This window comes from Cervus elaphus, chromosome 11 (genome assembly GCF_910594005.1).
Source record: "Cervus elaphus chromosome 11, mCerEla1.1, whole genome shotgun sequence".
Lineage (NCBI taxonomy): Eukaryota > Metazoa > Chordata > Mammalia > Artiodactyla > Cervidae > Cervus > Cervus elaphus.
This window is the reverse complement of record NC_057825.1, coordinates 399,195-410,747: the sequence shown is the minus strand read 5'-3', so window position 1 is coordinate 410,747 and position 11,553 is coordinate 399,195.

The window sequence follows — 11,553 nt, the reverse complement described above, 5'->3', positions numbered from 1 at the left end:
AGTTGGTTCTAACAGTTATACAGACAGGGAGTTCCTTGGTGGTCTGGTGGTAGGACTTGGCATCTTCACTGCCATGGCCCCAGTTCAATCCTTTGGTCAGGGAACTAACATCACGCAAGCCATGCAACATGGCCAAATAAAAATATACAGACAAATTCTTGGGCTCCAAAATCACTGTGGTCAGTGAAATTAAAAGACACTTGCTCCTTGAAAGAAAAGCTATGACACACCAAGACAGCATATTAAAAAGCAGAGACGTCACTTTGCCAACAAAGGTCCATATAGTCAAAGCTATGGTTTTTCCAGTAGTCACGTATGGATGTGAGAGTAAGACCAAAAAGAAGGCTGAGTGCCGAAGAATTGATGCTTTTGAACTGTGGTGTTGGAGAAGACTCTTGAGAGTCCCTTGGACTGCAAGGAGATCCAACCAGTCCATCCTAAAGGAGATCATTGGAAGGACTGATATTGAAGCTGAAACTCCAGTACTTTGGCCACCTGATTTAATGAGCTGACTCATTGGAAAAGACCCTGATACTGGGAAAGATTGAAGGCAAAAGGAGAAGGGTTAGCAGAGAGTGCGATAGTTAGCATCGCTGACTCAATGAACATGAGTTTGAGCAAACTCTGGGAAATAGTGGAGGACAGAGGAGCCTGGCATCCTGTAGTCAATATTACAGGGATCGCAAAGAGTCAGACATGACTTAGTGACTGAACAACAACAACAAAATCTTTAGTGACTAATATGGTGTAGTACTGGCCCAGAGATAGACAAATAGATCATCAGAGCAGAACTGAGAGCCCAGAAACAGATCCAAACATTTACAAAATTTTGACATGACAGAGCTGACTGAAGTGGAGGAAAGGATAACTTTCAAAAAACGATGTTCTGACAATTTAATTATGTAAAAAACAGTGGACTCCTGCTGCATCACATTACATTGAAAGATTATTTGCACGTGGTTTAAAATCCAAAAAGCAAAACATGCAGACTTTAGAAGATAGGAGACTATATTCTCAACATTCTAAAAGAACTGCAAGAGGATATCCTCACAATAGTTAATGAAGAAAACATTTTCTATGATTCAAAACACAGAATATGAAAGAAAGTTGAATACAGTTAGATACATTATAATTAAGAACTTCTGCACATCAACAGTGAGAGACGACTTCCCTGGTGGCTCAGTGGTAAAGAGTCCACCTGCCAGTGTAGGAGAGACACAAGAACTGCAGGTTGACCCCTGATCCGGGATGACTTCACACGCTGTGCGGCAGCTGAGGTCAGTGTGTGACCACTGCATGCACGTGCCTGGAGCCTGTGTTCAGCAACAGGAGAAGCCACCACAGTGACAAGTCCGTGCACTGCAAGCAAGAGTAGCCCCAGCTTGCCACTAGAGAAAGTCCATGCCCAGCAATGAAGACCCAGCACAACGAAAAATAATCAATTAAACCTCTTAACCATTAAAAAAAAAATGAGTGATTTTGCAACACACACATCTGACAAAGTTTCACACCCTGTACATACAAAGCATTTGTACAAGTAAATGGGAAGAAAATGATCCAGTTGGAAAGCGGACATGAGACTTGAACAGGCTCTTTGACCAAGGGGTAGATTAAATAGGTAGTAAATACATGAGCAGTTGCTCACTTCCTTAGTGATCAGGGGAATGCAGATTTAAAGCCATGGTAGAAAAGTAGTGAAAGTTGCTCAGTCGTGTCTGACTCTTTGCGAACCCATGGACCATACAGTCCATGGAATTCTCCAGGCCAGAATACTGGAGTGGGTAGCCTTTCCCTTCTCCAGGGGATCTTCCCAACCCAGGGGTCGAACCCAGGCCTCCTGCATTGCAGGTGGATTCTTTACCAGCTGAGCCCCAAGGGAAGCCCAAGAATACTAGAGTGGATAGCCTTTCCCTTCTCCAGGGGATCTTTCTGACCCAAGGAATTGAACCAGTGTCTCCTGCATTGCAGGCAGACTCTTCACCAACTGAGCTACCAGGGAAGCCCCCCAAATGTGATGCTTTAAATATTCAGGTTGCCAACAATATCGATCACACCAGACAGTTGGGCAAGTGAAACCATTGGGACCTATGAGCTGCTAGGGCAGCATCAGGTACCAGGAGAACTCAGCTATTTATCAGAGCACGAAGGCAAAAGCATGTAAAACTATACAGATGCTGTGTGAGGATGCAGTAGAGGGAGACTTGAAGGAGGTGGGGACCTCTTTGGGGAGTAGGGACCCCTGGGGGCACAGAGGGGCTTTGCAGGGTCTCCTGGGTCTGTTTACTGGGCTGGTTGGTGGTTGCACAGGAATTTCCAGTATTGTTATTCCTTAAGCCTTATGCATGTTTTATAATATGCATGTACTCATTGTTCAATTTCAGAAAGTAAATACGGAAGTGGGGGCCGTTAGGGAGGGTGTCAGAAATAGGGGTTGATGGTGGGCTGGAGAGGTGTACGGGGCCCTGATTCAGATGGAAGGTGCTGCCTGGTGTTTGAACAAAGGCAAAAGCATGTAAAACTGTGTGCTTAGTCGCTCAGTCCTGTCTGACTCTGTGCGACCCCATGGATTGTAGCCCACCAGGCTCCTCTGTCGATGGGGATCCTCCAGGCAAGAATACTGGAGTGGGTTGACAAGCCCTCCTCCAGGGGATCTTCCCAACCCAGGGATGGAACCCAGGTCTCCTTCATTGGCAGGTGGATTCTTTACCATCTGAGCCACCAGGGAAGCCTATGAATACTGGAGTGGGTAGCTTTTCCCTTCTCCAGGGGGTCTTCCCGACCCAGGAATCAAGCCAGGGTCTCTGGCATTGAAGGTGGATTCTTTACCAGTTGAGATACCATGGAAGCCCACGTAAAATTACACACATATAAAAAAAAAAAATTACACACATATATATGTGTGTGTATATATATACACCCCCTACATACATCTGAGCCCACGTAAATCACACATATACATATGTGTGTGTATATATATACACCTCCTACATACATCTGAGCCCATGTAAAATTACACATATACATATGTGTATGTGTATATATACACTCCTACATACATCTGTATGTATATACACCCCCTACATACATCTGAGCCCATGTAAAATTACACATATACATGTGTGTGTGTGTGTGTATACACCCCCACATACATCTGAGCCCACGTAAAATTACAAATATACATGTGTGTGTGTGTGTATATATACCCCCTACATACATCTAAGCCCACGTAAAATTACACATATACATGTGTGTGTGTATATATATACACCCCCACATACATCTGAGCCCACGTAAAATTACACATATACATATGTGTGTGTGTATATACACCCCCTACATACATCTGAGCCCACGTAAAATTACACATATACATATGTGTGTGTGTATATATACACCCCCTACATACATCTGAGCCCACGTAAAATTACACATATACATATGTGTGTGTGTATATATACACCCCCTACATACATCTGAGCCCACGTAAAATTACACATATACATGTGTGTGTATATATGTACACCCCCACATACATCTGAGCCCCCGTAAAATCACACATATACATGTGTGTGTGTATATATACACACCCCCACATACATCTGAGCCCACGTAAAATCACACATATACATGTGTGTGTGTACCCCCTACATACATCTGAGCCCACGTAAAATCACACATATACATGTGTGTGTGTATATATATATATACACCCCCACATACATCTGAGCCCACATAAAATCACACATATACATGTGTGTGTGTATATATATATACCCCCACATACATCTGAGCCCACATAAAATCACACATATACATGTGTGTTTGTACCCCCTACATACATCTGAGCCCACGTAAAATCACACATATACATGTGTGTGTGTATATATATACACCCCCTACATACATCTGAGCCCACGTAAAATCACACATATACATGTGTGTGTGTGTGTGTATATACACCCCCTACATACATCTGAGCCCACGTAAAATCACACATATACATGTGTGTGTGTGTGTGTGTATACACCCCCACATACATCTGAGCCCACGTAAAATTACACATATACATGTGTGTGTGTATATATATACACCCCCACATACATCTGAGCCCACATAAAATTACACATATACATGTGTGTGTGTGTATATATACACCCCATACATACATCTGAGCCCGTGTAAAATTACACATATACATGTGTGTGTGTATACACCCCCACATACATCTGAGCCCACGTAAAATTACACATATACATGTGTGTGTGTATATACACCCCCACATACATCTGAGCCCACGTAAAATTACACATATACATGTGTGTGTGTATATATACACCCCCACATACATCTGAGCCCACGTAAAATTACACATATACATGTGTGTGTGTATATATACACCCCCACATACATCTGAGCCCACGTAAAATTACACATATACATGTGTGTGTGTATATATATACACCCCCACATACATCTGTATGTATATACACCCCCTATGTACATCTGAGCCCACGTAAAATTACACATCTACATGTGTGTGTATATATACACCCCCACATACATCTGAGCCCATGTAAAATTACACATCTACATTTGTGTGTGTATATATACACCCCCACATACATCTGAGCCCACGTAAAATTACACATATACCTGTGTGTGTGTATATATATACACCCCCACATACATCTGAGCCCACGTAAAATTACACATATACCTGTGTGTGTGTATATATATACACCCCCACATACATCTGTATGTATATACACCCCCTACATACCTCTGAGCCCATGTAAAATTACACATATACATATGTGTGTGTGTATATATACACCCCCTACATACATCTGAGCCCACGTAAAATTACACATATACATGTGTGTGTGTATATACACCCCCTACATGCATCTGAGCCCACGTAAAATTACACATATACATGTGTGTGTGTATATATATACACCCCCACATACATCTGAGCCCACGTAAAATTACACATATACATGTGTGTGTGTATATACACCCCCACATACATCTGAGGGGATGCAGATCAGCTGGAGGCACAGGGGTCCCTCCTTCACAGAGCCACTCTGGCCTCAGGTGCTGCTTACCCTTATGGGTTAAAAATTAAATGTTAATTCTGTATGGAAACAAAAGTTCCTCCAAGTTTTCCCTACTCAACTCTCCACAGGGGAACACAACACCTATATATGTGGCAGAGGTGAGACTTAGAAGGGGGGTGTATCACATTCCCAATAGCTTCAAAAACAACAAAACATCCAAGAATAACGTCTATCCAGGTGAAAGACCTGTACACTGAAAATTATGAGACATTAATGGAAGAGACTGAAGAAGACATAAATAAATGGAAAGATGACCCTTCATCCCCAGACCTCCTGTTCACGGACTGGAAGAGTTAATACTGCCAAAATCTCAACTATTCAAAGCCATCTATAAATTCAATGTAATCCCTATAAAAATTCCAATGGCAGTTTTGGTAGAAATAGAAAAAACAATCCTACACTTACATGGACTCACAAAAGACCTCAAATAACTGAAGCAAACTTGAGGAAGAATAAAGATGGAGGAGTCACACTTCCTGATTCCAAGCTATACTACAAAGCTATAGAGATCAAACCAGTATGGCACTGGCAGAAAGGCAGACACAAACACTGCCGGAACAGAATCAAGAACCCAGAAACAAACCCATATGTATACAGTCAACCACTATTTGGCAAGGGGAAAGTTTAGTTGAATACTCAATGGGAAAAGTTTAGTCTCTTCAATCAATGGGGTTGGAAAAACAATATTCACTTGCAAATGAATGAAAATGGGTCCCTATTTTATACCACTCACAAAAAGTAACTTGAAATGAATTAAAGATTTAAATGTAAGACCTGAAACCATAAGACTCCTAGAAGAAAACATAGGGGAAAAGTTCATTGACACTAGTCTTGCCAAAGATTTCTTTAATATGACACCAAAAACACAAGCAACAAAAGCAAAAATTAACAAGCATGACTGTGTCAATCTGAAAAGCTTCTGCATGGCAAACCATCAGTGAAATGAAAGGCAGTCTATGGAGCAGCAGAAATATTTACAAACTACATATCTGATTACTGATTAACATCTAAAATATTTAAGGAACTCTCATAACTCAGCAACAAAACAAATAAACCCCAAGTAACCCAGTTAAAAATGGGCAAAGGATCTGAACATTTTTCCAGAGACAATATACAAATAGTCAACAAGTACACAAAAAGTTGTTCATCGTCACTAACCATCAGAGAAATGCAGATCAAAACCACAGTGCACTATCACGGCTGCTGGAATGGCGAGCTTGGCGTGCGGCGGTCCGTGGGGTCACAGTCGGACATGACTGAGCACCTAGACGGCAACAACAGAGTGGCTATCAGGAAGACAAGCAGTGGCGCGTGTAGGTGAGGACGTGGCGAAAAGGGAGCCCTTGAGCACTGCTGGTGGAAATGTAAGTTGGTGAGCTACTATGGAAAATACATATAGATGCCTCAGAAAAGTAAAAATAGAGCTACCATGAGATCCAGCAATTTCACTCCTAGGTATTTATCCAGAGGTAACCAGGATCTCAAAGAGGTATCTGCAGCCCATGTTTACTGCAGCATCAGTCACCACGGCCAAGACGTGGAAACAACCTGAGTGTCCATCAACGGATGCCTGGACAAAGCAGAAGTGAGACATATACGTACATGCACTGAAATACATGAACTACGTCCAGCGATAAAAAGAAGGAAGTCCTGCTATTCGTGGCAACATACATACAACTTGAGGGCATTGTGCCAAGTGAAGAAAGAAAGACAGAGAAAGATTAATGCTCTGTTATCTCAATGACATGTCAAATCTCAAAAAAGCTGGACTCAGAGCAGAATGGTGGTTGTCAGGGACTTGGGAGTGGGGACAATGGGGAAACTCTGGTCAAAGAACAAACTGCAGTTGTAAGCTCTGAGGATCTTGTGCACTGTGTGGGGTGACTACAGTTAATACTGCGTTGTGAACTTGAAAGCTGACAGAGTAGACCTGAAGCCTTCTCACTCCAAAACAACAACAGCAGCAACAAACGAACAGTGTGAGGTGATGGACAGTGAATGAGTTAACTGACCTTACTGTGTCGTCATTTCACGGTGTGGACATGTTTCAGATCATCACATTGTGAGGCTAAACTCACACAGTGTTACATGTCAATTGCGTCTCAGTAAAGCTGGGGGGAAAGAGGGGAAGGAGTTGCAGTGTGCCAGAGGGGAGGTGGGCAAGGGACCTTCCACCTTCTGGGAGTGGGGGCCCAGCTTGGAGGACAGTGGAGCCTGGTTGCAAAGCCATCGCCAGCAAGTGGCAGGAACAGCTTGGCTTGTGAGGACCTCTTGGGGGATGTTCGGTGACATCCTCTGCCTGATGTGTGAAATTCTGCAGTGGTGGCGCCTTGTGGGGGCATCCCCGAGGATTCCAGGTGAGTAGGACAGAGGAAGGGACCACAGACCCCTGCCAGGAAGGGTGGGGGCGGGCAGGAGACCCCAAAGTCACCGGTGGGACAAGTGTGCTTGAGGCCTGGAGTGAGAGCAGTGTCACCACTGGGCAACTGCTCCGCCTAGTCCCGACTCCCTCCCGTCCCCCCACGGCCGCCCCCCGGGCCTCTGCAGTGGGTTCTTCTCCCTCCCCTGGATGAACCTTCACATCCACTCCTTCTCCTTCCAACCTCAATGCCCCTGCTCAGTCTCAGCTCTGATCTGGCCTCTGATTTCACTGAGAAGATCACAATCCAGAAGCAGCCCCCACTCCCCTCCCCCATTAACCAGCTAGCCTGCTGTCCCTGCAGTAAGTCCTATCTGCCCTTCTGCTCAGGGATGGCTGTCTCACCTCCTACAGCCTCGGCCCAGAAAGTGCGGCACATCCTTTCTGTTGAACTGGAACTTGTCTTTCTTTTGAGCCATTCCAGCCAGCACACGAAGTCCAGTAACATCCGCTCCCTTAATTAGCCCACAAAATACCCTCCATGACCTGTGTTTCCAGCAATGGTTCCATGCCTGCTTCCTTGGGGGAAAACTCACTGAACAGGCTGTGTCCGCTTGCTGTATGCACGTCCTCATGAGCCATCCTCTTTTATTCACTCCACCCAGGCTGTTGCCCATTTCTCCTGGAAAATGTTTTTCTCAAGGGAACAGACACCTCTGTCTTTCATGCCAAGGAAAGTCAGCTGCCCGGATCTCTCTACAGCACTTGGCCGATAACTGTGACTTCTCGGTGGACAATGCCCCTATCATGGCCCTGGGACACTGGACTCTGCGTTCTTCCCCTCCGAGGGCTCTGGGGCTCCTTCTGTCTCCCTTTGATCTGCTCCATCTTGCTGAGCACCCCAGGGGCCTCATCTCTCTATCAGCATCACTCCCTCCATCATGATGACTTTGATTCAGGCAGGGATGTGGCAGGTGGCACGTACGAGGGACCGTCTACCATGAGTTGCACAGGGTGCAGTGAAACCTCAAGGGAAAGCACTAATAACCCTCAGGCATTGGCATCACCCTCAGCAGAAGCAAGGGGCAGGAGCAGAAACCTGGGCCTGGAGAGAAAAAGGAGCGGAGGGAGGTGCCTGACAGGAGAGAGCCCTCAGCTGGGGCCTAAAGCCCAGCCCAGGTGGCCAGTGGAGGGGCTGGGGGAACAGACTCTGACCTCACTTTTTTCCTTCCTTCACTGCCCATGGTGCTCAACACTGGCCAAGCAGCACTAAGAGCCAGAGGTCGAGGGAGTGAGCTCTGTGGTCTACATGTAACCAGGAAGGACCCTGAAGGTCTCCCCATGGACAGACCACCTGTCTCTTGCTTGCAGAAAAGTTTTAGTCTCCTAGGCCTTCTCTGATATCCAAAAAAGCAAATTTAATCAGATAAATGAGGAAATGCAAAGACAAAGGAAATGTCAAGGAAGATACTAATTTAGTCATAGAACAAAGTTGAGGACCTTTCATTCCTCCTCACGACTGTAAGTAACACCCTGAGCCATGTCCTAGAGATGTTTGCAGTCACTGAAAGCCCTGCCGGGGGCAGAGGTTAACTGCCTGCTGCCTGTCAGCATGAAGACCCCAGAACAATTGGAATCAGAAGGCTCATGATGCTAATTCCCAAAATACCACCTGGTTATCTCACCACCAGCCAATCAGGAGGGTGTGCACAAGCTGCTCACACATGCTGAGACCCTTGCCCTTCGTCCTGCCTTTCTTTTTTTTTGTGTGTGTTAATGCCTCATTTTTTTTCTTTTTTTCTTTTTTTTTTTTTCATTGATATGAATCAGCCATAGATTTACACTTATTCCCCATCCCGATCCCCCCTCCCACCTCCCTCTCCACCCGATTCCTCTGGGTCTTCCCAGTGCACCAGGCCCGAGCACTTGTCTCATGCATCCCACCTGGGCTGGTGATCTGTTTCACCATAGATAGTATACATGCTGTTCTTTTGAAACATCCCACCCTCCGTCCTGCCTTTCAAACCCCTGCCCTGAGAGCCTTTGTGGAGTTGGGGTCTTTTGAGCCTGAGCTTCCTTGTTGGGCCCCATCTTGTACACCTTGCAATAAACACTGCACTTTGCTTCACCACAAAGGCTGACTTTACGGCCTACAGCCGGGCTGACCCAAGTTTGGCTCAGCAGCAGCGCACAGCATAGAGCAAAGTGGGAGGGGTGGAGGGGGTGAGGGGGCAGATAGGAAGTATCCACACGGCTTTCAGAGTCCCATTTCAGCTGTGACCTCTCCTCTGAGCTTCTGTCATGATATCCAACACAACCTCTCCAGTTCTGTGTGAAATACAGAATCCCGTGACCAGCAATCCCGTCTCAGTAAAGAGCGTCAGTCAATAGTTCTCTTTCACATCTCACAACGGACACGGCAGCCCTTCAGTCAGCTCTGCAGAGGACCACTGGGCATCACACCCCTCTCCGGGCTTCTGTGAGAATCTCCAGGCTGGTCCCCCTTTCCCCCACTCCCAGCTGAGTGAGCCCCGGTTTTCTTTGGTGCTACAGTCTCCCCACCTCCGTGGACGGTGGGTCCCTGTTCTCACAGCCCCACCTTCTTGAAGCCAGGAGTGGTACATGGCCCTGGTCTGCCCAGTGGAGTTTGAAGATAAATTTCATGGGGAGCCTCTGAGAGAAATTTCCTTTGTTATAAAACAATGTAATTTTGTTTATTTTTTTGAAATGTATGTCCTTACAGATGGCCAATAGGCACATGAAGAGATGCTCAGCATTGCTAATTATTAGAAAAATGAAAACCAGAACAAGTGAGGTACCACCTCACACCAGTCAGAAAATCCACAAATAACAAGTGCTGGAGAGGGTATGGGAAAAAAGGAGCCCTCCTACACTGTTGGTGGGAATGTAAATTGCTGCAGCCACTGTGGAGAACAGTATGGAGCATCCTCAAAATACTGAAAATAGAGTTGCACGTGATCCAGCAATCTCACTCCTGGATATATATATCCAAAAAAACTCTAATTTGAAAAGATACATGCACCCCTACATTCATAGCAGCACTATTTCCAATAGGCAAGGCATGGAAGCAACCTAAATGTCCATGGACAGATGAATGGATAAAGAAGATGTGGTATGTATAGACAATGGAATACTTGTTTGTTGCTGTTCACTTGATCAGTTGTGTCCGACTCTTTGTGACCCCATGGAATGCAGCATGTCAGGCTTCTCTGTGCTTCACTATCTCCTGGACTTTGCTCAAACTCATGTCCATTGAGTTGGTGATGCGATCCAACCATCTCGTCCTCTGTTATCCCCTTCTCCTCCTGCCTTCAATCTTTCCCAGCATCAGGGTCTTTTCCAATGAGTCTGCTCTTTGCATCAGGTGACCAAAGTATTGGAGCCTCAGCTTCAGCATCAGTCCTTCCAATGAATATGCTGGGTTGATTTCTTTTAGGATTGACTTTGGACCTTGCAGTCCAAAGGACTCTCAAGAGTCTTCTCCAGCACCACAGTTTAAAGGCATCAATTCTTTGGTGCTCAGCTTTCTTTATGGTCCAACTCTTACATCCATACATGACTACTGGAAAAACTTTAGCTTTGACTAGATGGACCTTTGTCAGTAAAGTAATGTCTTAGCTTCTTAATACGCTGTCTAGGTTGGTCATAGCTTTTCTTCCAAGGAGTAAGAGTCTTTTAATTTCATGGCTGCACTCACCATCTGCAGTGATTTTGGAGCCCAAGAAAATGAAGTCTGTCAGTGTTAATGTTTCCCCATCTATCTACCATGAAGGGATGGCACCAGATGCCATGATATTCATTTTTTGGATGTTGAGTTTTAAAGCCGGTGGCGCTGGAGAAGGAAATGGCAACCCACTTCAGTATTCTTGCCTGGAAAACCCCACAGAGGGAGGAGCCTGGGAGGCTGCAGTCCACGGCTGAGTGACTTCACTTCACTTTCTCCTGAGGGCTCCTGATGAGCGAGACCGGAGCAGAAAGTCGCTGGCTTATTGGCTGGAGAGGGTGATGGGTGAAAACTGAGGGGTGCTGGGAAGTTCGGAGCTATGAACTCCC